General features: G+C 39.1%; 1 long non-coding RNA gene across 2 annotated transcripts in view; it reads left to right on the forward strand.

Annotated features, from left to right (window-relative positions):
- LOC310897635 overlaps window positions 1-26,967 on the forward strand; it is a 98,565-nt gene that overhangs the window by 1,771 nt on the left and 69,827 nt on the right. The gene's annotated exons all lie outside the window — the stretch shown is intronic.

A 26,967-nucleotide genomic window follows, 5' to 3' on the forward strand; every position in this document is an offset into this window, starting at 1 on the left:
ATTTTTTTGGGGTGTGAAAGTAAGTAAATGGCTGTGAGTATATACATTACGTCAACAGAGAGCTGCCCTCAGTTTTGCACAGTCCTGTAGATTGTACTATTAAGAGAACATGAATTGGTATTAATGCTTAAGAGACCTAGACAGATGAAGATTGCCAAATGTAATTTTCAATAAATAAAAAATTGTCAGTGTGTTGATCAAGAACACTATGTATTTTCTGGAGGTAAAAGATGACCCCAATTCCACATCACATAAGACATACTGAGAAGAAAACTTCAAACTTGGACCTAAGGTCACAGTATAGACATTTGCTTTTAGGCTTTTAACATTTAAACACCTTCAAATGACACTTAAAAAAGATTTAAATCAGTCTTCAGTGCTGATTTGCAGAAACTTCTTCATACACTATGGATTCTTTGAATTGATATATTAAACTTCTGTTCCACTTTTAACCAAATGTTCTTCATGTTGTGATCTAGTTTTAGCCAGATGCCTTACTACATTGGCAGTTTAGTTTTATGTTAGTGATGATAGGTTATAAGGAGTTTGCAATGTGAATGAGAGAAGGAATTGGCAAAACATAGTTTGGAGGTAAAAGAAGGAAAATTCTCCCCTACAGGAGTTATATTACTTTTATTAGGATAACAAAACCAAAAAACTTTACTTGTTTGTGCATGTACAAAAGACAGTAGACTTGTCAGTTGTTGCAATATCACCTGTGGTGGTTACAGTGTTTTATCTGTAACCAGAAATAAATAAGGAGAAAGAAATAAAGAGAATGAAAAGTAAAACTGACTGTGTAAATAGGCCTCATGTAGTGATGTATAGTTATTTGGAAGCTAGCTTTGTTAGTCTTCTAATTGTGCAAGTTAAAGGACACAACATGTATGATACTGATTAATAATAAGATAGACATTTGGAACTTAAATCTCTGATAATCCTAATTTTATTTCCTATGTCCATTATATGAAATCCAAAGGTTCTGTGTAATAAAAAGAGAGAAAAGGCTTTGGCTTATAAATTAGAACATAAATTTGCTGAAGGTACAAGAAGTTCACTGTAGTTCGAATGTCATTTTACTAGATGTTTCAAGTTGGTTTTATTGGTAGTTCTGTGGTAACTTAGCCTGCCTCATACCATTATCATTCATAAGATTTTATAAATATTCTGAAACTCTTGTTTCTGGTAGGACAAAAATTTTAAATGAGAGAGCACTCTCCTTGTCTTATGTATATTATGAATCCTTTTCCTGTTTCTGCTTTTCTGCCTTTATTGTGGTTAATGGTTAAGATTGCTGTCTGAACACAGCAAAGTGATTAATTATGAGGTTTTGCTATCAAGAACAACCCTCACACACACTCAAGAGCAACAATGTAGGACCTGAGAAGTGGTCAAGGTAAGTAATGCATGTTTGATGACTTGTGTTCCTCACGAATCTGAAAATGCGTTAGTTGAATGCTAGCAAATTATATCTCATTATATCAAGTGAGTTTATGGGATTAAATGAATTTTTTTTTTTTGGAAAAGGAAGCAACTCAGACATTGCCAATAATTTTCGGATACAATATAAGAAATGCTATTAGTAACTTGAAATCTGAATCAAGTAAATTTATGATATTCATTGAAAAACTTTTCTGAACCTTCATTTTTTTTTATTATTTTTTTAGCATTTTGTTCATCTTTGTTTTCTGCTGTGCACAGAAACACACTGACTGTAAAAGGGAAGGAATCTCTGAAATTGCCTGCTAAATGGCACAGTGACCAGTAAAGTAATGCACTCAACTGCAGACATAGGTGATCTGTGCTCAGTAAAAATCGTTTTTTAGTAAGAGTTAGTAAGAGGCAAGAGCTCTAAAGGATGGCATTCTCACTGTCTGCTGCAGAGTCACTCCAGTTGGCTGAGAGATGTTCTCAGCATAAGGTCTGTGAACATTCTGTGTATCTGTGTTAAATAGCAAGTTTGTGTCTTGGTAAGTGTTAAAAATGACAGTATATTGACCTGTTAGGATAAGATTACTGTGCATTATACCCAGACACCCAGACAACATATATATATATATTTATTTTAATAATTTTCCCTGAGGGACAAGGATATCTGCCAGTTTTCTGTTACTGGGATAGGGTGTTTGAAAGCAGAGCAGAAATACACTCTCAGCCAGGGGGCAGCTATTGGTGGCAATGTCTGTGATGTGGAGAGGGAGAAAGGGAGCACTGACACTTTCAGACAATTTCAGACAATGCCTTTCTCTGCTGTGGCTGTGCTGCTGCAGAGCTTGGAGGATTGCAAAAGCAGTCCTGGAACAAAGAGGTGGGGTGATGTCATCGCCAGCTGACCAGCATGGCTGCGCTACTGTCTCTCAGGGAGGGAACACTAGTGGGCTATGAACCAGGGACACTAGTACTTCTCTCATCTTTTGATGAGTGAAGCAATACAGAGAAAAGAGAAAAGGCAGCAGAGCCTCCTCTAGGAGAGTGGAATGGTAAAGGAGTCTGGGTGTGGCTAAGCTCAGTGTCTGCAGCCCTGGAGGTTCCTCTTCCAGTAGCTAGTGACTTCCAGATGGCTCTGGTCATAGTTTTCCTGCAACATTTTGACATCGCTGCAAGACTGGGCAAAAGGTGTTTGTAGTATGAATCCATACCAGGCTTCCATTTGAGTTGTTGAGTGAAGACTGAGATGTCAACAGGATAGGAGAAGGAAACAGATTAAAAAGTTATCATAAGAGATGGAGATAATCATCAACATATTCTATAAAAAAATATTTTCCAAATTAGAAAAAAAAATAATCAGAGGAAGTAATGTCTTCAGAAAATTAATTTATTGGGAAAAATGACATTTTAAAATCATTGTTGGCATTTTTTAAAAATTAAATTTAAATGCAAATAAACTTAAATACAAATATTAAAATACGAATATGTACAAAAATTTATTATTTTTGGTATAACAGAGGAAAAAATTTTTGAAGGACTTTGAAAGTGTCTTAAAAGTATATCTCTGAGCTATATTAAACCCAGGTAATGATTGTTCTAATAGGTTATTCATAATTTAAACAGAAAACTGATAAATATTTTATAAATATTTTGGGAGGAAACTTGATGACACCTTGCAAGCTTATATACAAGTTTATATACAATTTCAATAACAGTCAAGAAGCATATTACCATCAGCTGCAGCCATATAGCACTCTTAGAACCAAAACATTTGAGGTAGCATAGTGCTGATTTTTTAAAGTTAGAGCTGTTGAAGAAAAAAAAAGTAACGAAACATTCTTCTAGACATGTTACACTTAGTTACAGCTAAAAACTGCTAGATAAAAATCCTTGTTTGGAGCAAGATTGTTCTGCAAATGTTATGTAAGAAAGCTGTGCAACAATAAATAGAAGAAAACTAACAAAATAAAAGGAACCAAGTTCTCCAAACTGTGAGCAGAAATACAGTTGCTTACAATTGCTTGAAGGAAAATACCTTTAATACATTAGCACGTTCGTAAAGTTTGTTCAAAGCTGTTTGTCAGTAGTAGAATCAGAATCATCTACTTTGGAAAAGACCTTCAAAATGACCAAGCCCAACCATCAATGTAACCTACTGAGTACCATCACTAAACTGTGTCCTATAGTGCCACGTCCACATATCTCTTAAATACCTCTAGGGATGGGGACTCCATCACTTCCTTGGGCAGCCCGTTCCAATGCTTGACAACCCCCTCCATGAAGAAATTTTTCCTAATATCCAGTCTAAACTTCCCCAGTGCAACTTGATACCATTTCCTTGTGTCCTATCACTTGTCACCTGAGAAAAGTGACTGTCATCCTCCTCACTGCAACCTCCTTTCAGTAAGTAAGTAGTAGATACTGATTTTTAGTAAAGGAGGATTAAAATATTATAGTTCATTAACAAGCCTGCTTTGCTTTGATTTACTTCTTTGATTTGGGTTTGCTTCTGGAAGTGAAGTTTTCCATATGTATCTGTTAACTTGGTTCTCAATTTTAGCTATGGATTGTGTAAATGCTCCTTCTGGTATCCTTTGGAAAACAGTTATAAGAGCTAAAAAGCATATCTGTATAACACTCCTATAATTTTGGTGATTAAAGCTGGAAAAAATAATTATTATTCCGTGCTTTATACGTCCTCTTGAGTTATTAAATACAGTGGCTTCAACTGATTTTTATATAGATTATGTGTTTTGCTGTGCATATCACAAGCATGCCATTAATTTGAAGACTGTACTTCAAAACTTCTGCCAGTACTTGGGGAACTCTGCAAGTATCCTTTTTTTATTGCAATGGCTCCCTAAGTGCCAACAAAATCTGCCAGTGAGCATGCCTGGTTGGTCCTGTGGTAATTGCTTCAAGTTGCTTGATTAATGCTGAGATGATGCTCACCAGATAGAGTGAGCTGTCTGTGCCTCATATGATTGGGCATAGATGCACTAGTTGATAGCTCATAGATACTGCCACCTTTTGGGAAACAGTATGTATCTATCCTTGGTTTTAGAGAGGGCTTACATGCCCATGGTTAATGGTTCATTCCCTTACAAGTGGAGCTTCTCGGGATGTCCTTGTCTGGAAGTTTTTCAAGACCTTAGGAGTCAAACCATAAGGTCTGAATTCAGTGCTGACCTTGCTTTGAGCAGGGGTATGGACCCCTTCCCACATCAATGAGTGTGTGATATGTAGGAGGGGACACTGAGCTGTGGGTCCTTAGAGATTGTGACAGCTCAGTTCTGGGGAGACATAGGATGCAAGATACAAGCCATGGTATACAGTCATATTTGCTAGATCCCACTGCTTCCATCTCAGCATTGAGGCTTTTATGGGTCTCATTCTTGGATGCATAAGTCATCTCTTAACATAATGAACTGGAGTAATTTATGACCAAAAACTAACTAAGTCAACATAAAAATTTTCACTTGACTAGTGAGACCCAAGAACGGAGGACTCATTAATGCAGTTTGAAAAACTCCGTGGCTAGTCTGCAAGAATTTTTATGACTGTTTTATGGTAAAGATGATATCACTGAAACTTATTTTGGATGAGTCATTCAGGTGAGGTGGGCCAACATTTGCTTTCCTTTTTTTTTTTTTGTTCATAAATTTTATTTAATGGATATTTTATCTGTCTTATTTACCTCAGGATATTTATGTAGTATTTTGGTATCTCACCATTACTTAAAGATTTTATCTTTCTGTCAAGAGAGAAGAGAACAGACATCATAGTAAAGAAAAGGAACAGAAGAACATGGGTAGATTACATGACCATAGCCTCACGTGATGATCAAATGGGAAAAGTTACCTTAATCTCTGCAAAACCATTCAAACAAAGGAGTCATAATATGAGTGAGAACCTGCCTATCTAACATCCTGTTTCTGACGATCAGTCATATCAGTTGCTTTAAAAGAAAATATGGAAATCTGATTTATAACTGTGGAAGATTGACCCAGAGAAGTTTCACCTTAATCCATAGCAGTTACATCTTTGCTTAGCCTTCTAAAATATTTTTTGGACATTGGTAGTTACAGTAACTCTTAATCTATATAAATATCTGCTCACTGTTTCCTGTTAGAGAATAAGAATGTGAAATAATTATGAGGAAATCCTGAAGCCAAACAGAAGACCTTGACTCCCCCAAGTCTCATGGAAAATGACAGTGGCATTCCTTATAATATATAGATATGCACAACAACTTTCCCAGTACATACTTATTTTAAGATGCCACTAGTACCACTCTAAGCAATTTAAAGAAATACAGCTATTCACAACTTTACGTTTTTCAGTTTATGCATTCTTCTCTTGTGTAAATAGATTCAGGTGAGACCAGAGCATCTATACATACATACCTGTATACATGCACATGCACACCTTTTCCTTAAGACTAAATTTGCTGATTTTCCTGTTGGAACTGACAAGCATCTGCTAAATATTTTCTCCTCAAATAGAAAGGAATGGAGGGTGTTTTAACCTTTGCTTCTTCAGCCATTAAATAATGTTTATTCTGCATATCATTAGAACATCAAATCATGTTCTACTGCATGATTTTTATATTGCTTTAATATGAGATATAAGAAATACTCTACCAATTAATCACTATAGTCAAATTGCTTCCCTTATTGCATTGAGTTGTTGAGCGAAGGACTGAGACAGAATAACTGTAGAGCGAAGTATTTCAAAAACAATTCAAAGACAGACTCATGGGAAAATTTGGGATATTGTTCAGACTTGAGAAACCTGTCTCAAAATACCTCCAGTCTAATGATTTTTCCATTTGTGTCTCCCTTTTCTAAGGAGATTGTGACATCTCTAGCTCTGGGCAACAGCTTCTGAGAAAGGCAAGACTGACGCAGCTATACTTATGATGGGTGCCTGTTAATTCCTGACCTCAAGTTACCAGCATATATTGGTGCTAATAGGCAGAGTTTGGCATGCATGACGCACTATTTTTCTCCCCTCAGGGTTTTCTGTTCTTCCATCATGATGAACAGTTTTGACAAGTGCAGACTGAGATAGCAGGCATCTTGCAAATGATACTTATGAGGAATCTCCCTGAGATGGAAGAAGCAGTGTCAGAACTGGGCAGAATAATGCAAAATTTCACCTTTCCAGATTAGCCTTTCCAGTGCCTTACTGTTATACACAAAATAGTAAAACAAGTGGCAAAATGTTCTTAATACAGGCACAATTATGAAATAAATTACAGCTTTTCTACTGTAAGATTAAGAAACACACTGAAAGCAGAGTCTGTGTGAGCAGCATAACTCATCTATCTAACCTTTGCTCTGGATTTCCTGAGCTGCACTGGAATCTGGCCCTTGGTCCTGACTCATGTAAAGAGGGGGCAGACGAGATTGTGCAGCCACCCCGATCCCTGTCCCATTCTACATAAGGGCTGTATCCACTTACGTCTTCTGAACAATACACGGTTGCTTGTTTAAATACATAGCCAAAGCCTGCCCCTCTGGGATCTTTGAATTCCTTAGAAGTCCTCAATTTTTTGCTCTTTGCCTGAGGTAGAAAGAAACTAAAATGTCTTGCGAAGCTTTCTGTAGTGAGGGAAGCAACTTAACCTTCCCACTTATGACAACAAGTTGCACCAACTCTGCCATTTTGCTGTAGAAAAGACAGAGCTTCTTGTCAGGGGCTGAGCAGCTTTCAGGTCAGTAATGTCTGCTCAAAGGAGGATGAAATTACACAGGTCTCTGGTCAGCACTGATCTTATCATGAATGGCTTTAATGGTGCTCAACTTGAAATTAAAAAATGGAGTCTAAGAGTAAAGCAAGACCAATAATCAGTCTCCATCCTAGGCAAAGCATCCTTCCCTGACAGGGAAGTAAGTAAGTGGGAAGTAAAGAACATAGTGAAAGGATTGTGATTGGAATTTGGGGCAACAGAGGAAGGATGTATGATGTATGAGAAAAGAATGAAATACGTTTATAATGAAAATAAAGGGGGATTAGCATATTGTATAAAATTAACTATAAAATATAGTGTATAAAAGGCTGCTCAGAAAGGGTTCAGAAATCGCAAAAGTTAAATATTTAACAAAGGCCAGCTGTCAAGTTTCAAACTGTTAAAAATATGTTAAAAAAAAAAAGACCCAAAATGGTCTTTAGGCAATTTAATTAAAAAAATCAGGTCTAAGCGGTTCCTCTTGACAAATCTCCATTGTAGTGGTTTTATCCAGCTGGGCTCCACCACAACTGCTCTCTCACTCCCCATCCTCAAAGGGAAAGGGGGAGCAAATATGATGAAAAGAGCTCAAGGGTTGAGATGAGGACAGGGAGATCACTCAACAATTATTGTCATGGGTTAAACAGACTCAGAATAGCGAGAGTAATATAATTTATTACCTATTACTAACAAGCTAGAGCAGTGAGAAACTAAAAGCAAACTAAAACCACCTTCCTCCCATCCACCCTCTTCTACCTCCTGTCCCCCAGCAGCGCAGGGGAACAAGGAATGGGGGCTGCAGTCAGTCCCTAATGCTTCGTCTCTGCTGCTCCTTCACGGTCACTCTCTGCCCCTGCTTCACGTGGGGTCCCTCCCACAGGATGCCATCCTTCCCGAAGCAAGCCTGGGTGCGCTGCCCATAGGCAGCAGCTCTTCAAGAACAGCTCCCACACGGTTTCGTACCACGGGGTCCATCCCCCAGGAGCAAACTGCTCCAGCACGGGTCCCCCACGGGCGGCAGCTCCCCCCAGACCCCCTGCTCCTGCGTGGGCTCCTCTCCACGGGCTGCAGCTCCGGCCCGGGGCCTGCTCCTGCGGGGGCTCTCCATGGGCCGCAGCCTCCTGCAGGCCACATCCACCTGCTCCACCGGGGGCTCCTCCACGGGCTGCAGCGTGGAGATCTGCTCCGTGTGGGACCCATGGGCTGCAGGGGGACAGCCTGCTCCACCAGGGGCCTCTCCACAGGCCACAGGGGAACTGCTGCTGCGTGCCTGGAGCACCTCCTGCACTGGCCTTGGGGTCTGCAGGGCTGGTTCTCACTCCTCACTCTCCCAGCTGCTGTTGGGCAGCAGATTTTTTTTTTTTTCCCCTTTCTTCAATCTGCTTGCCCAGGGGCCCACCCAACATCGCTCCCTGGCTCAGCTCTGGCCAGCAGCAGGTCCCTTTTGGAGCCAGCTGCAGCTGGCTGTGATCTGACATGGGTCAGCTTATGGATTCTTCTCACAGAGGCCACCCCTGCAGCCTCCTGCAAACAAAACCTTGCCACACAAACCCAGTACAGTTGTGTTTCTGTTAAGCTCATCTTTTTTTCTGTCCAGCAATTCTGATCTTCTCTTCCAGGTTTAAAGTTCTCACAGGTTTAATGACCTGTGATATTACATATATATTAAGTTTTAAGCAGAATATGAATCTTTCTGTCAAAAAAAATCACGTATCGATAATATATATTTTTAAAGGGTAATTATTTGGTGCATTCATGAGTTACATAGGCTAGGAAAATGGAACTGCTGACTTTGTTTAAAAACTACAAGGTGAAGGTGAATACAATACTTCTGTATAAAAAGGTGCTCTATTAAACTACATTTGAGATACTAGAAAGAAATTAAAGGCATAATCCTTGAAGTCAACGCGATAATTTATGGCACATGATATGGCATTTTTCTGAACTGGGATGCAAAACTCAGCAGTCAGGACCTTGAACTATCTGCCTAGGAAACTACGCAGTAGACATAATTCAAAAAGTGCTTTTAGCTGCATTTTACCTTACTGAAAAAGTTAGGTTTTGGAGGTCTACTAACTTGTGTGCTGATACCTTCACTGTTTGTTCATCCTTCTTTGTTTCAACTCTTTACCTACAATTAATTGTAAGAAGAGAAGCGGAAGAAAAAAAATATGCTATACTGAGCAGTTTCTCTCAAAATACTGTACTCTACAGTACAGGAAGGTGGTGGTGAATCTGTTTAGTTTATGGACTAAATGCATTTTTTTTGGGTTACTCTGAATACATAGTAGGCAGGTCCTCCCTGCATGATGCCAGCAGCTGGGATGCCTGGTGCTGTGGAGGCATTTAAATACACAGCCAAAGCCTGATCCTCAGGGATCTTTGGATTCCTTAGAAATCCTGAATTTTTGCTCTTTGCCTGAACTCATCATGAGTCATCATAATCACATTAATGGGTCCCAAATGTCTTGCACACCAATGCCTGTGGCTTCCTGGACTCAGCATGCATATATTAAGAGACCCCCATCTACCTTCATTACTCCTTCAGTATTCAGTCAGATGGTGGCTCCAGACCCCACCTATCGAGTTTTTTCATATATTCATAGTGAATGCTTTAAGCATCATCCTCCCAGAGCCTTTTGTGATGTTCAGACCTTGCAAACTGTTTGGCTCAACCAAGTATTAGTGTCCTTGATTTTGTGTCTGCCTCTGCTCCCATTCCCCTGCCACTTCTAAAAGCACTTGTCTACTCCCAGCAAAACAGTACATCCCTCCTGCCAACTTCAGCTTCACCATAACTGAGTTTCCTGCCATATACCTGATAGACGTGACATATGGGCAAGTCACTGCTGAGCTAGCACTGACCACAGAGATTTCACCTTAAATGTGAAACCCAAAGAGCCTTTTGCAATTAAGACTATATTTTTTTTCAATTTCCCTCAGTCTGCTTTCATCTAGTGATAAAAAAGTGAAGTCTGCAAAATATGTCCCCAATACTTCAGCTGCCTCTGGTGCTGATCATGGTGAAGTGTTTCTTTCCTCTTAATTGATTTTTGATCAGGCCTTTAGAGCAAAGGAGTAGTTTCTTAACTTGTGGAATGTTCTAATTTTTAAGCACGATTGATTTTGGTAGGGCTCACATAGAATAGCCACTCTAATGATAAACTCTGTCAACTGTTGTGGTGCTGTGAATCAAATATTCTGCTGAGGAATTGAAACTCTGCCCTTTCAAAAGGTTATCATCTTGCATAGTCCACGGTTTCTCATTTTCAGGAAAATGACTTTGCTTGTATAACTGTCAAAGGTTTAAAATATGGGTTGTAAAAATGAGACATTTTCTACATTAATTAGCCTAAAGTAGAAATAAAATATTTTTGCCATTATAGCAGTTCCCCATCGTTAGCCATATTTCAACATAACTCAAAGCTTGAACAGTGTTCTTTTTTTTTTTTTTTTTTTTTTGGTGCTCAGCAACAGTACAACTATTTTAAAGACTCACGTAAACCACATAGCATTATTTCTCTGGCTCAGTGGTCTGATTTTTACTGTTTTATATTTAGGTGAACAGTACATATGCTCAGAGCTCTTTTGGCAGGAAGAGAGCTAATGTATGTGTGGTACAGTCTTGTATAATTTCAGTGGATTTATTGTTCTTTTTCTTTTCTCTAACATTGTAACTATGATTTCAATTATTATTCTAAATTTTTACTGAGTTTTATAAAGACAGAGAAGGACAAGGTTCTTGACACAAAAAGTCTTACTTTTTTTTTTTTTTAGAACTTGCAGTATATAAATACAGAAAAGACCTGAATCAATGTAAAGTCCTCTGAAATGCTTTTATTTCTGAAATTAAATAATGCATATCAACGCTCTTTATGTCATTCCTGTTCAGTTGTATGAACAACTAAGCTGCACAGCAAAGTTCCAGGTGTTTGTCTTTAGAAAAAAAAACAGCATGCAACATCACATTTTAAAAGAGATGACAATTTAATGTAGATTTTTAAAATGTCAAAATTAGAGATAAAATGCAATTCTTTTCCTTTTGCTTTTCCTTTGCTTTTCCTTTGCCTTTGCTCTTTTCTTTCTACCACACAGATATACGTACTGTAAGAGTAGTTTCAATATAGCATTACTGTTGAAATCAAAACTACAGATCTACCAAAGTTATATCTATATTGGTAACTGGGACAAGTTGTTAGTTTATTCTCTATGTTCTTCCACAGGTGAAAAGATAGCCCTGTTAAGCTGCAGTAATCAGTTCAATGGGGTATCCACAAGGCTACCTTACAGTTTGGAACAGTCTTTCTTGATGAATTTTGTATTTGTTGATTAAACTCTCATGTTTTGCAAAATATTGTATAGCTGAGATGCTCACAAGACAATTACAATGATTCAGGTTTTGGAAAAACTGGGCATACCTGACATAGAATCAGATATGCAGCTACCACAAATCATTCTGAGTGCACTAATATCAGTACTGACCTACACCCTATAAGGGCCTAATAATCACAGGTTGTAAGGAGAAAGTTCTCTAAAGATGTGATTCAAAAACCAATGAAGTAATTGAGGGGTTTTCCATTAATTTCAGTGACTTTTAGATCAGACTGCAAATATTTAATGTTAATCTATTTTTAAAAATAAAATACAGGTAACCTTGGAAGCAAGTACAAACAGACATATATTTAGAAAAGGACGTACCCAAAACATTAAACTTCAAATAAACCTTCAAATGAGAAACAGATTCAGAATCTTTAATAACTTTAAGCAATGGATTCCACAGATTATCACCACTCTAACAGGCTGTGTTTTAATCTCTTGCTATCTCTCTCTTCAGTTTTTATCTTCTCTATGTGCATGTAAACACATGCACTATGCATAGGATAATACAATACAATACAGGGCAATACAATATAAATTACAATTTATAGTATTTGTGTCTGCTTCTTTTGTACAAGGCAAGAATGTAAATACCTTTCATTGTTTAGGCTAGATATTTTGGTAAACATTTTGTCAGGTCTTGGCATTTGTCTAGATGTATGATTTCCTTGCAGCCAGTCATATGGTCAGTTTTGGTACCTACAACTGAGAGTGACAGAGCTGGGGGAGCTAAGACACTTTTTACTGCTCCAGTCCCCTAATCATCTTCATAGCCCTTCTCTGAACTCTCTCCAGGAGCTCCATGTCTCTCTTGTACCGGGGAGCCGAGAACCGGAGACACTATCCCAGATGCGGCCTCACCAGGGCTGAGTAGAGGGGGAGGATCACCTCACTTAACCTGCTGGCCTGATGTCATGTCCTTGTCAAGAAAACTGAGCTGGTGCCAAGAGAAGGAGCACTAAATCATTGTTATTTAACAGGTTAAATCTCCAGTTGAACCCGTTTGTGACACCAAAGATATCGCCATGCTGCAGCAGTGATGACTTACCTGCCTTCTCTTGAGGCTTTTGTGATAGCCATGCTATATAAATACGGCTTCACTCTCCATTTCAGTCTTTCTGAGCAAGGTAATAGAAAAGCTTCAACCTAATCTAACACTGCATGGGGATTATCTACCTCCAGTATGGAGAACCTGGCATAAAAGGCATACAACAGGAATCTTATCACCTAACCTTGGGTTTTAAGAAGCTCATTGCTCAAGTTCAATCTGGTTGTCCTTAGGTGTCTGTGCAGCCATTGGACAGAGATAAGAAGCACCAAAGAAAGGTGATTTTTGTTCTCTAAAGTAGATGTCTATGACAATGAAATAAATTGCTTTCTGACAATGCCAGTTTCTGTCTACTGAAGATAAAAAAGGGTTTACAGCAAGACTTGGACCTGGACAATTAACGAAAGCAATTTTGACCATTGTGACCAGTCCTCCTTCCCCCTCCCTCCTTCCTTCCCCCCCCCCCCCCCCCCCGCCCCCCCATAGTTTATGGCTGACCACTGGAGACCCAAAGTGATGTTTCAAAGGAATACATGTGTTTGTGAGTATTTTGCTTGACTTCATGTACAACTATATGCATTACAGCCTACATAACAGCGGACAAATGGTTATTGGAGGACAGGGGAATATATGAAGAGAAACATCATCCATTTTAGCAAAGAAAAAACACCTTTGCCAGAACAGACTGATGTTGGAACTTTAGCATAAAATAAAACAATGCTATAGACATTGACCTCATGAATAAAAATCCAGGTCACTAAGTCTTTGAGCAGATAACCCTGACAAAGGTATGAGAACTCTTGTCATTAGATTTCAGATATCCACTTTACTGTTTTTGGGGCCTATTAATTCTCCCTTTTTTCCCTCTTCTGAGAGGAGTTACTTGCAGTAACAAAGCTTGGCAGTTAGGGAAAAATAACTTTTTGTATTTGCAATAAAAATGGTCTTATGACCTTTTTGAAAAGTTAGTTTTATTAATTTTGCAAAACTTTTATAAAGAATGTACAAATTCATTAAAATCTTGACCCAGGCATGGACATTTTTCTGGGCAGGAAAAATCACTGCTTCCATTTATGACAAATAGAATCACAACACAGGAAAAAAAAACATTATTTACTTACACATCCAAACATATACGAAGAGAGAAAAAATACTACTAGCAACCAGTTTATAAAATCATTAAAATTATGACTTCATTATAAAAAAATAGTTAACTGAAAACACTTGACAATATTTTCTAGTCTTTGTGCAGCATAGGAGAAGAACCTATATGAGTGAAACTGTTATAATAAATGATTTAAAAACAAAAATGAGGTCTGAATTTTAAAGAGACTCTCTGGGTTTGAATTATTAGAAATCCAGGGTTAATTTCAGACATGAAGAAAGAAAATTCAGCTTTGTTGAGGTTAGCAATTGCAAAAGAGGCATGAACAGTCCACCCTTCCCTCAGATTATTATTTATATTATCACTAAATAATGTCTTCTGGTTTGGAGAAAGAGTTATTTGTTTGTTGTTGTTACTGTTGTTTTTTTAATTCATTTGCACATTTAATTATTTTGAATTAAAGATCTACAGAGTTAGCATAGGAAGATGATGCACTATAAGTTTCTTTAGAAATACTCTTCCTTTACCAAATAACATATCCAGCTCCGCTGAAGTCAGCGTGGACTTTTGGCAACAATTGTATGTTGCTGTGTAAACAAATTCACATTTTCAAAGGACCTTTACCCTCTAGCTGGAGAGCAGTACAGCTGCTGGCACTTTTCCTCCTTTACATTCTTGTTGGATGATATGGAGCAGAAAGGTTACGCTGCTGACTCAGAAAATTATGTGGGAAGCAGTTCCTAAGAAAAGACACATGACAAATGGTAGGAGAAGATACCACTGATACTGCTGTGGCAGGTCAGAGTAGTCTGTCATACCCAGAGGCTACTGCTAGCTCTTATATTGCCATTGGTTGCTGGAAGTTTGCTCATAAGCTTTTTTTCCCCTCTATTTCCCATGATCCATTCCTGGATTTGCCTCTTCCCTACCTGCCACTCCCCCAGCGGGTTTCTTGTTTTTTACTGAAAACAGAGAAACTTCCTACCCCAGTAAACTTACTGAAATGTGGGTCCAAAATCCAGCATGTTCCATGTGAATCTTTCCCTGGAAATCTGTGGCTTTGGAAGATCACAATCAGAAGAAGTAGTCCAGAAAAAACAAAAACAAAAGACTAGTCTTCTGAACTTTCTTTCTTGTTTTTCTGCTGTAACATGAAAATATGCTTTTTTTTTTCTGTTTTGTTTCCTTGAGCTCCCATGTCTATGTACTATGATGATGAATCCTCTGTTGTTAAATTAAGTGGAAGAATTCAATAAAATTTGGGTGTAGGATGTAACCATCATTTTGCAGTGTTTAATTGATGCATATCTCTGCATTTATTCTGAGGAAGTAGGTGGAATGGTATCAAGTGGCAATGGATCTTTGATGTCCTGTTTGGAAAATTAAGATCATCAGCTCGGCCATAATTTTGTTTTGCAATTTTCCAGGTTCCAGATGGCTCTGACTTACCGGTAAAATTATATATAGCTTTTGACAAAATAAGCTATATTCCCAACTGGCTTCTGCTATTGAGCTGTTTTCCTTGATTTAATACCCAGCAGTGTCATAGCAAATTGCTGGAATATTTTTTTTTCTTTGCCAGTGTATGAATGGCATTGATTTCAGTTCTTAACAATGCTTTTGATGTGGTTCTTACTGTATACCTAAGGAACTGTCACAAAAATATGACAGGATAGTGTTTCAACAGGATACTTACTGTAGGAAAGCCTATCATGATCAAACACTTTGATTGTACTATCGTGGAAACATATTCTGAAATATTTGATTTTTTACCTTGAAATTATTTAATATGTTCTCAAAAGTTTAGTGCTTTGTGAAAAGGAAATCTGCATATGGAAGTTTTGGTCTCAAAAACATTCTTCCAAAAGCTGTAAAAATGAAGCTGAATGAGAAATAAATTATTCAAACCCATCTGGGGGTTATACTGTCTGTTTCTTGGCATTAAGTGTCTATTCGTGCTGGAGTGTGTCATAGTTTCTGTAAGAAAGTGTAAAAAACCTGACTGGATGATGTCAGCACAGACAAGGTGGCTCCTGGCAGCAGATATTAAATAATAGCTGGGCCTAAATGCTGTAAAATGCATTTGGCTAACTGATGGAAGGCTGTACTATGTGACCTCTCCATCTAGGTGCATTAGCCTCAGCCAGCAGAGTCCCTGGCACAGGGATGTAAGCACGAGCATGGAAACATGTACTTATTTCAGGCAACGGCACAGAGGCAGCTTCTCGCCCACTGCTGGCTCCTCTTTGTTTTTCTCTGGCAGGAAACACCCCCATGAGTGCTGCTTCCTGAATCAGTGAACTTTTTCGTCTGGAAGGAGCAAAGTGAATTAAAATAGGGGTTCTCGAGGTTTTGTTTCTGGAGGGCTATTTGATAGCTGGGAAGATCGTAATAAAAGTTTACTGCTGTCCAACACCCAGAGGCTTCCCCATTCCCTCTCTCCTTTGCTCCAGACCTCATGAGGCTGTTTATGAAGGCAGATGCCTGGTCCTTTTGTTCTTCCAGCAGCTGAAATAAATGCTAAAGTTAATATTTTGGAATAGTGCCTAGGCCTGCCAATGCACTTGGTGCAGACCTTGCTGAAGCTTTTGGGGGTTAATGTAGAGGTGTAAACTGAGCTGGGGCCTGGAGCAGGCATTGAAGTCTCCCAGGTGGCTCAACACTAGCTTCTGACCACTCAGAGACTCACCAAGGCACTGTCATGAGGACTGCAGATCTCTTTTGGGAATCTTTGTGCTAGAGGCAACCTGCCTTGCATGCTCAGCCAGGACTACTGTGATGTTACACCTTTATTTGCAGAAAAAATACACCTCTGTGCTTATGCCACAAATAAAAGAATGTGTTGTAAAACAAGGAAACAAAAGCCCACCTGTAAACCAACAGACAAAACAAACAAAAAACAACCCAAAATCAAAAAGCAACCCCCAACCCCCCAAACAAAAACAAAACGATCAAAAAAATAAACCAGACCCGAGTGCTGTGCTACCAGGTAGCCAGATCTGCCTTATGAATTTGCAGTTCGTAAGTGCTTCCAGGTATAGTTTGAACTCATTTGACAGGCTTGCTAACTGGCTCAATTTCCCTTCAGCTCTGAGATGGGGATGCCAGTCTCATTTTCTTCTAAGGAGAAAACCAAATACTGATCCATGTTTTGGGTTCTTTGCATTACCAGTTACACTTGCTTCACCTGGAACCAGGCAGCATTTATACTGTAAGATATTTGACCTCTCTCTTTGGAATTGCTCAAAAGCAATGCCTTTCACATGTCTGAAAAAGAACTAGTTAAAATATCTTCTTTCCCTTGTTCTTTGGTATCATACACTACCTCTGACGGTCTGCATGCTTTTCTGAAGAGCTCCTGTTTGTATGGATGGTGTTAACTGACTACCCTGTAACACAAGTTATGTGACCAAATTGGCCACATTACAGAGGTGAACAAATCCTTATGGAACGGGAAATGTTTTTTACCTTTTCCTCTTAAATGAATTTTTATTGCAGAAGGCTACAACTCAAATGAGCTCAGAGACTGCTAATGACGTCTACTTCCTAATGCTCATCCAAACAGCTCCTGTTGCCCTTCCAAATTCATTCATTCCCTCAAATGTCTTCTCTATCCCCTTTCTCTGGTTAGCGTGGGCTATGAGACAGTATGTGTTGTGCAGCCCAGTAGGGATAAGACGGGAGAAGAAGCAGAGGGAAGAGGCCAACCAGGAGATACAAGTACCCTGGCAGGACCAGTATGTGGCAGAACTTTCTACTAGGCCAGCCAGCAGTCAGGAGACATAAATAGGCTGACTGGCACCAGCTGGGAAGTGCATAGTAAAAAGGTGCATGTTGCCTCATCCCTGGTAGGCAGTGGGAACTGTCTTGTGGGCCAGACCTGGCCCACAGGCTGGCTGTAGTGCCTGCTTTACAATCCAACCCAGAGAATATAATTTTCCTTCTTCTAGAATAGTGAAAAAAAAAATCACTGTCTTAATTTACTGAGCTATTTTGGAATATGAGATACTATTGCTAAGTAAGTTGTTTGGATTTGTGTTGCTCCCTTATTTGAATTTTCCAGAGAATGACGTGCATACCATCAGCAAGGCATGCCTTTCCAGCCCTCTATCCTTCTCTTCTTCTTCAGCTCCACAGTGCTTTTTAATCAATTAGCATTTACTATTCCTGCTACCTGGCCTGGAATAACAGCCTCCGTCCCCTTGGGTTTATTCTCCGCTATAATGATTTGACTTAAACCAAGGACTGCATTCTAGAAAAGGGTAGTGGTGAATTTTCCAATTCTAACATATACACTGTCTTCCTGCCTTAAACTTCCTGAGATCAGTTCAGTGCTCCTATGCTGCAACCTCCTGCCACCCCCAGCTCCGTTACTTATTCAAGGTTGTCAGTCATGTGGTAGTGAGCCATTTGCCATTAATATTCTTTAGTGACCTTCACAGGGCACCATTTTCTACAGTCCCCCTCTAGAGGTGAGGATTTTTCCCAGCTGCTCAGGCAATATAAAAATATGTTATTGAAAATTAACTCAGATTTCATCCTACAGCCCTGGTTCTTTCTTGACATACAGGTGCCCTCTGATTTTCTGCTCTTTATTTTGATTGGCTTCCATAGATTACTACTTACTGTTGTTATTTTTCTTATGGTCATATGCAAGCCTGTGGCACAGCTTCATCTACGCTAATGCCATAGACTTTTCCAGCCAGCAGACCAGTTCACCTTTGCTGTCTGGTCTGATTGTATTGCTGAAAGTTACAGGTTTGTTATTCAATATAGTATTACAATAACTCTTTGACCTGTGTTAACAATGAGGTAGTTTTTTGATTTTTTTTCTCTTTTTTTTATTGTTCTAGGCTAGCCTGGGCTGTCATGTCCCACACTCACGTATTTTTGTGGCTGGATGCCTGAGATGATTTTCTAAATCTGTGCAAGCTTTTCCAACTTATCATTCCTATATAGGTATTTTTGTACAAGAGAAAACACAGAGGGAGACTCTAGCTTCTCTCTATTCCCAAATTCTTCTGTCTAGCACTTAATGATCGTTCTTTCTAGGGTTACTTCCTAAACTAAGCATTTTTTCTGGATATTCTGATCAAGGAAATGCCTCCTGGCTAAAGCCACAGCCTTATGAGACTACCTATGGATGCACATAGAACCAAGAAGCACAGTCATTATGCTACAGGATTTACGACATACTGACCTCATTATTTTGGTAGAGCAGAGGAGAAAAGGTTAGAAGAACCAGTCTTCAGCTTCACCAACGTCAACCTCAGAACACAAAAAGAACTTCATGAATTGCTTGGGGAGTTGATAAACTAATAGTAATGGATATATTTGGACAGAAATACAGTTGTTAACACATTTCTGTTTTCTGGCAATAGGAGTGTGGGGCTGGAGTCAATTTCACTGTATCTGTTCAAGAAAAGAACAAAAGAATCTGATTTTTTTTTGTTGTTAATCTGGCAGTACACAGGCTCACAGTTTCTGAGTTCTGGAAATCCAGACATTCTTCTTAACTGAAGAATATTAAAGCAAGACAGCTTGAACTCTACTTTAGACCCAAGAGTGTAAATCTGGAATAAGTTCACTGATTTTGATGAGGATACTTTGGATTTACACCAGTGACTGAGAATAGAACTTGGCTCTGTATCATCCTTCTGGTGGTATTAAAAAATGAGATACTAATACAGATGTGCAAGTGATCACAGGAGTATTCTTATACTAGTTCTACACTTAATTTTTAGGTGCAGGTTTTAAGAATGTGGAATAACATCCAACTTACAGAAGAGTACCTTTGAGCAGCCTGCTAAGGAGAATCTATAAGCAGAGTAGTAATCTAATGCTTGCTTGGCTCAGGTAGATTTCCTGTATGGGTCTCACTTGCCTCATGAGAGAAGAGTCGGAAATTATTTATTTTATTTTATTTTATTTTATTTTATTTTATTTTATTTTATTTTATTTTATTTTATTTTATTTTATTTATTTTATTTTATTTTATTTTATTTTATTTTATTTATTTTATTTTATTTTATTTTGTTTTATTTTGTTTTATTTTGTTTTATTTTGTTTTATTTTATTTTATTTTATTTTTATTCTTGTTGTGGTTGTTCTTTATTGAAGTTTATGGGTATAACATAAAAAAGTAGTTTAGATGGCAATTAATCAGAAAAAGTAAATGTGTAGTTGGAGGAACTGAAGAAGTGTGAATATGCTTTGTTGTAATTCCTTTCCAGAGATGTTGGCTATTAGGTAGATTGTTACAGATACTGACACCATCAGCTTTTGGACTGCAGCATTTTTCTTTCTAGCCCAAACTTGTTTTATTGCAAGTAGCTAGTTTGAGATGAAAACATTGCAAACACATAAAGCTGCATAATCCTCCTGTGCTGTTTTGACAAGGTCTTCTCTTTTAATATGCATTGGAAATCTTACAGTCATAAAGCTAGAATCAGTTCTAGCCTTCAAAGTTTTTTTTTTTTTTTTTCCCCCCCCAGATAATCTACATCCTGCTATGACTTTCATACTATTTACTTGTTATAGGGTAAAGACTTCCTTGGCCACCCTTCTTGGCATGATACATCTACAGATACTGTGCTTTAAAGTGATACACAGATGGGAAGTTTCTAACAGGCATCAAAGCCACTAGATTTGTATTGCTTTTCCTATTGTTTGGTAATCACTGGGAGGGAGTGGATCCCTCTGTGACCTGGCTAATTTACATGAAAGCCACAGAGTATTAAAAACAAATGGGAAGATGGAAAAGAAAGTTGCAGTAGAATGTTCAAAGGAGTTTTCAATCCCATGGACATTCATTGTCACTTGAGTGCCCAATTGCCTCAGGCTGCATTGGAAGTCCCATCATGAGAGTTGGAAAAAACAAAAAACCCCAAATCTCCAAGCTAAAAAAAAAAAAAAAAAAGACTAGAGTCACAGATGAAATAGAGCATGATTTAGGGCCATGCTGTGCTTTTGCCTCTGACTTTGATTGGGGAAGCATGTTTATATGCTTTTATTTTTATTTTTATTTTTCTAGAGACAGAAAAGAATCAATGAAAGGGCATATTTTTGCAAAGAGCATATTTTACTCTTTATTCACTTTGATAATCCCTATCCTTAGCTGGAAACTGCTGCCAGTGTACTTAAAATGTCTTAATATCTTAATCACACAATCCCTTAAATGCTATGAGGTGATGTTCTTTAAAGTTTAAAGAGTTGATATGAGGAAACCCAAACAATTTTGGTGATGGATGTTCGTGAAACACAAAGCATCTCTGGCTTTTCTCCCATTCTGAATGCTTAACAGTTGAAACCAAGTAATTGTGTTCAGATCCATTAAAGCACTTAGTGTTTGCATAATAGTGCATGGACATGAATAGCTTTATGGAATTCATGAAACCACTTATGAAGTTAAAATAAGTAGGTAGTGCCTACAGATACATTCTAACCTAGTTTACTCTGAAACAAAAAATAGATCAAAAATTTTTTGTTTGGTGTTTCTTTCATCCTTCATTTTCCATTGTTCTCCGGATGCACAAGAAATTAGGTTAACCCAAAAGAAAGAGGCTGACTTCGCTAACATGGGCTTCTTTTGAGGCAGAGAACCATGTCAGGATAATGTAGAAGTTTCTCAGTACTACTCATTGGGCAGAATGAACAGGGCTTTTACTGATGTCATTAGAGATGGTATATTTAATGAAGTCTACTTTCTAACGAAGAGTATGTTCAGTCACACAGATGGCACATCTGTTTTATATGATATTTCTTGAAAGTTATTTACATGAAAGTCCATTACTATTCTGGATTGTGTTTATACTTGCGGTGGCTTTCCCACGTGTAGTTGTTGGACAGACTTAATGCCTACAGAGCCACCAGCAAAGCGCAGTTACATTACAATACATACGACTTCCTGCATGATCTAAGTGTGACATGGGTGAAACCATAAACACAAATGAGGTCAACATACCTGTCTGATTTCTTTGTTCTTCATTTGCTCTGTTCATAGCTGGAAAAGATCCACAGAGTAAATCCAAACATTGCCCAGACATTACTACTTTGTTTTTATGTTCTTAGCATTTCTGGGGGAGTATATTCAGAATTTTTGCCAGTGATCACTATTTTGTACTAGTGGTAGAGCAAAAATGTTGCTAAGGTTTGAGAAGGCTCTTATCAAACTTCCTTTACTCTTCTGTAATAACAAGATTGAAGGATTTATTGATCATGTGCTTTTGGTAAAGACATGATTTTATCACTGCTGTACTGATTGACAACTATATGGCTGCACGCTAAGAAATCTGAGATAATCTAGTAGTAAGAGAATCTTAGGTCTACAAGGGAAAACTGTAATTCATTTTTCCTTGGTAACCTTCAAAACGAAATATTGTTCCTTGTGTTCAGACTATAGCTCAAGTAATTCTACTGTTTTCTTGCTTATTGGATATGTTTAGTCAATGCTTTTCTATTGGTGTAGATAATAAACATGGAAAATGCATGGGATAGTAGTTAGTGGGGTAATTAGTAGTGCTGCTTGCAATACAAGTTGCAGTATGCCAATATTCAATTAAGATCTAATGGAATCAGAATATGATCACCAGTAAAAGTCGTCATGATTGTTAACTGATCATTCATCAGTTTGAGAGAGGAAAACATTAGGAAAAAAAGAGCATATATTCTATTTGCACTTAAAGTGCTGCTTCTTAACATATAAGAACTACTGGTCCTCCTCCAAAATTCTTCTTCAGTTAAATTCTTCAGTACCATTAGCCAGACAGAGTTCACGTGAAACTAGAATAGCAGCTTTTACTCCATATTCTGAAAGAATAAAATGGGATACAGTAAGGATAGGATAAATACCTTCTTTCCTTTTCAGAGGTTCCACAGGTACAAAATACTATTGGCAAGCTAATATTAAGGAGAAAAACACAAATCATACCAAATCCTTTTGTGTAGAAAATGACATCCAAGAAGAGAAGACTGAGTTTAGACATGTCAAACTTGCTTCCTTAGAAGACTGTCTTGCTAGCTACTTTTAATTTTAAAAGATTTATAACAATCTTCGTATAAAGCATTTTGGAAAATCAGTAATGAAAAAGCAGCAACATTAAAAAGACTGCAAAGAGCAAGTAATTAGGTATACTTAATTAATTTTGCTGTTGATTTCCCAAGCATTTTTAATTGTCTAGGGAGACAGACAATAAAAACAGAATCTACAGGATTATGCAGATAGTCTGTCAATTAATAAACCTTCAGGTGTGGATCTATTGCTATAGATAAGGTTATGTCAGTTCTGACATACAGTTTCTGTACAGTGTTTGTGGCATCTCAAACACACAACAAAAGTGCTTTTAATATCTTACTGCTGAAAAACATTATTAATGTGAAAATCCAAACTTGTTATCTTTTTAGACTGCACAGCTGACTTCAGTCAGGGTTTTGAAATCCCTGGGTTGTCATGTGATCCTTTGAATGTCCTGGGATTGTGGAAAAAGCAGTGTGACCAAATCTTTGTCCTCTTTCAAATAAGTCTTTCAGGCTCAGTTCTGCCATTACATCAGCAAAGCCTAGGCTGACAGTCATGACCAGGCTAGTAGGAGGCTTTTCTTCTTTCTTCTCGTCTTTACTGGTCCATTTGTAGGCCATTATTTCATCTCTCTCTTCCTCTCTTCTATCTCCCAAACAGTCATGACAAAACAAAGATGAGAAACAAACTTTGTAATGCATGTAACTACGAAGGCTAGTTGGACTTTTAACCTCTCCACCCTAATTTATTTGTGTTTTTACTTGGTAAGTCCTTCACAGCAGGAGCTGTCTCCTTCCCAAGTTTGTACAAGATGCAACCCTGGAGGGAGCCTTTGGGAATGGCTGCCATCAATCCTAAAATAACAAGTGCTGAGTTTGATCCAGAATGGCGTATTTGCAGATCATATGTGCAGTATATTCTAAGTTTCCAAACTTTCTGCAGTTAGCAGAGTGAAAGGGAAAATCTTTCCACCTGTTCCTTATACAACTAAACAAACATTTCTCAATGGCTTTTATTAGAACTAGTAGGCAAATTTCACCAGCTCTCAATACAATGCAACAAAACTAAACTATGTTACAACTTCCAGTCTTTACCTACATTTCTAAATTAATTTGGGAAGCCCCTTAAGCACTGGTGGTCTGAACAGTTTTCTGACATCTAGCTTATTCTTGAAGATTTTCAGATGAGTACACAAAAATCATAACAGTTTTGCAGTTTTATTTGAATATAGCCATATATAAAAACTATTATAAAATTTAGACCAATAAAGATAGTATAACTTTAATCATTGTAGTGGGTTTACATAGAAAGTTTTTGGTAGCAGGGGGCTGCAGGGTCGGCCTCTGTGAGAAGAATCCAGAAGCTGCCCCATGTTAGATAAGGGCCAGTTTCATCCAGCTCAAAAAGGGACCTGCCACTGGCCAGAGCCAAGCCAATAAGAGATGTTGTTTGCACCTCTGTGAGAGCAGGTTGAAGAAAGGGGAAAAAAAAACTGCTGTGTAACAGCAGCTGGGAGAGTGAGGAGTGAGAACCAGCCCTGCAGACCCCAAGGCCAGTGCAGGAGGAGGGCAGGAGGTGCTCCAGGCATGGAGCAGAAGTTCTCCTGCGGCCTGCGGAGAGGCCCCTGGTGGAGCAGGCTGTCCCCCTGCAGCCCATGGGTCCCACACGGAGCAGATCTCCACGCTGCAGCCCGTGGAGGAGCCCCCGGTGGAGCAGGTGGATGTGGCCTGGAGGAGGCTGCGGCCCATGGAGAGCCCCCGCAGGAGCAGGGCCCGGGCCGGAGCTGCAGCCCATGGAGAGGAGCCCACGCAGGAGCAGGGGGTCTGGGGGGAGCTGCCGCCCGTGGGGGACCCGTGCTGGAGCAGTTTGCTCCTGGGGGATGGATGGACCCCGTGGTACGGAGCCGTGTGGGAGCAGTTCTTGAAGAGCTGCTGCCAGTGAGAAGCCCACACAGGATCAGTTTGGGAAGGATGGCATCCTGTGGGAGGGACCCCACGTGGAGCAGGGGCAGAGAGTGACCATGAAGGAGCGGCGGAGACAAAGCGTTAGGGACTGACCGCAGCCCCCATTCCCGGTTCCCCTGTGCTGCTTGGGGGAGGAGGTGGAAGAGGGTGGATGGGAGGAAGGTGGTTTTTGTTTGTTTTCTTTTTTTCTTACTTCTCAAGCTTGTTAGTAATAGGTAATAAATTATATTACTCTTGCTATTCTGAGTCTGTTTAACCCATGACAATAATTGTTGAGTGATCTCCCTGTCCTCATCTCAACCCTTGAGTCCTTTTCATCATATTTTCCCCCCCTTTCCATTTGAGAAGGGGGAGTGAGAGAGTGGTTGTGGTGGAGCTCATGTGCCCACCAGAGTAAAAACACCACAATCATCATCTTTATTTTTTTTCTGTAGCTCACATATTCTTCCCTTTCAAGCTTTCTTATTGCCCCACTGATTTTGCTGTTACTGTACCCACTCATGACAAGCAATTGTAACCAGAAAGCAAAGCTACTTAACACATTACCCAAGATTTACCATGGTAAATGGTGTGGTGTTGTGAGCTACAACCTCTTCCTCACCAAGGAGAAGGTGAACTTTCTCCCATAACTTCCAGGCAGATGCAGGAGGTCTTGCAAAGGTAGCTGCTTACAGGGCATGAGACTCAGTCTGGAATGTCAAAGATAAGTGTTCAAGACTCAATTGCTGCCTATGGTGCAGCCTGGGACCTTCTGGTCTGTGTTCTGCAACTCTGCCTCCTGCTGTGCCTGGTTTTTCCAGCTTGATCTCTTGCCTGTTGTGCTCCCTGTTTCAGTTGCCATTCTGTTATTTGGCTGCAATCGACAGGGTTTATGACTGTCTTATACGAGCCCTGAGAGACAGCCTTGCTGGTGTGAATAATTCTCTCTCTAAGTCTCCTAATTACTGCTAATATTTGTTTTGTTTTCATAACAGCTCATAGCCAGATTTTCCGTGAGGAGACTGCTAATGATGCTACATACCCTGAGGAGTTCATGTGCATGCTCTCCTGCTGTGTCAACTTTTTGCTTCATTCTTGGTAAACAGATCTTGTCTGGGACAAGTGTGGCCTGAAAGACAACACGTAGTGTGCTGATGCTCATCTGGGTTTGAGGAAAATGCACGACCAGTTGAAATCATTCCATATCTGTGACTGCTGGTGGTATCAGATTCCTCTCACACACTGTCTCCACTGTGTGAGCAGCTAAAGCCAAGCTGCTTCAAGGTACAGGCCAGATCATGGCTGTGCTGCTTAATTTCCTATCCAGCATTTAGCTCCCCACATTTTCCTCATGGATTTCTCCAAACTGCCAGTCTGACCACGTGATCCATTTTGCAGCCAGCTGGCTGGAGTACAGTCAGAACCTGGTCAATATTTGGAATGAAGTATAGCACGCTGCCTGATTTCAGCTGAAATAATGGAATATCCTTAAATACATACGAGTTTTGAAGAGGTTGCTCAGCTAGTCATTTGCCAGACTGGTTAACAATACCCCTTGCCTATCTATCAAACAAATTAAAGTGCTTCTATGAAAGCAAATCAGAAAAAAAGGTAATGCTCCAACCCTGGTCCTTTTCTCTGCAAAACTGCCTCAGGCACCTTGCCTGAGGCCCAAATCCTAAGGTTACTGACTCTCTCAAATAATTTTCTCAATAGAAACAGCAAAAGAAGTAAAAAAAAAATAAAACGTTTCCATCTAAACATAAGGAAGCACTGTGTGGGTGATGGAGCACTGGCACAGGTTTCCCAGAGAGGTTGTGGTCTCCCTCCTTGGAAATGTTCAAAAGCCACCTGGACAAGATCCTGGGCAAGTAGCTCTAAATGGCCTTGCTTGAGGAGGGGTTGGACAAGATGACTTCCAGAAGGCCGTTCCAACATCAACCATTCTGTGATTCTGTGAGAACGTAGGGAGAGAGGATACTATTAGGAAGTGACTGCAGGATAGCATGTATTTCCACAAAGAGGTATCTCCAGTGATTTAGCAAGACCTAGGCCCTCAATTTCCCTCTGCATTTCTACTGCAGAGATACCAGAATAGGAAAATGTGCTGACACCTGCCCTCTGTGACTTGAACAGTTTGGGCAACAGCAGCCTTGTGCTACAGGGAAAAACAGAAGCAAGGAAAAAGAAAAAAAAATATATATAAAAACGATGTCTCATTTTTTTTCTGCCTGATTTCTTTTAATTTTTTAAGAATTAGCAGAAGTACACTTTCATTTCCATTCTACTTTTCTGCTCTTGCTAAGCTTTCACTTA

This window comes from Anser anser (assembly GCF_964211835.1).
Source record: "Anser anser genome assembly, chromosome: 3".
NCBI lineage: Eukaryota > Metazoa > Chordata > Aves > Anseriformes > Anatidae > Anser > Anser anser.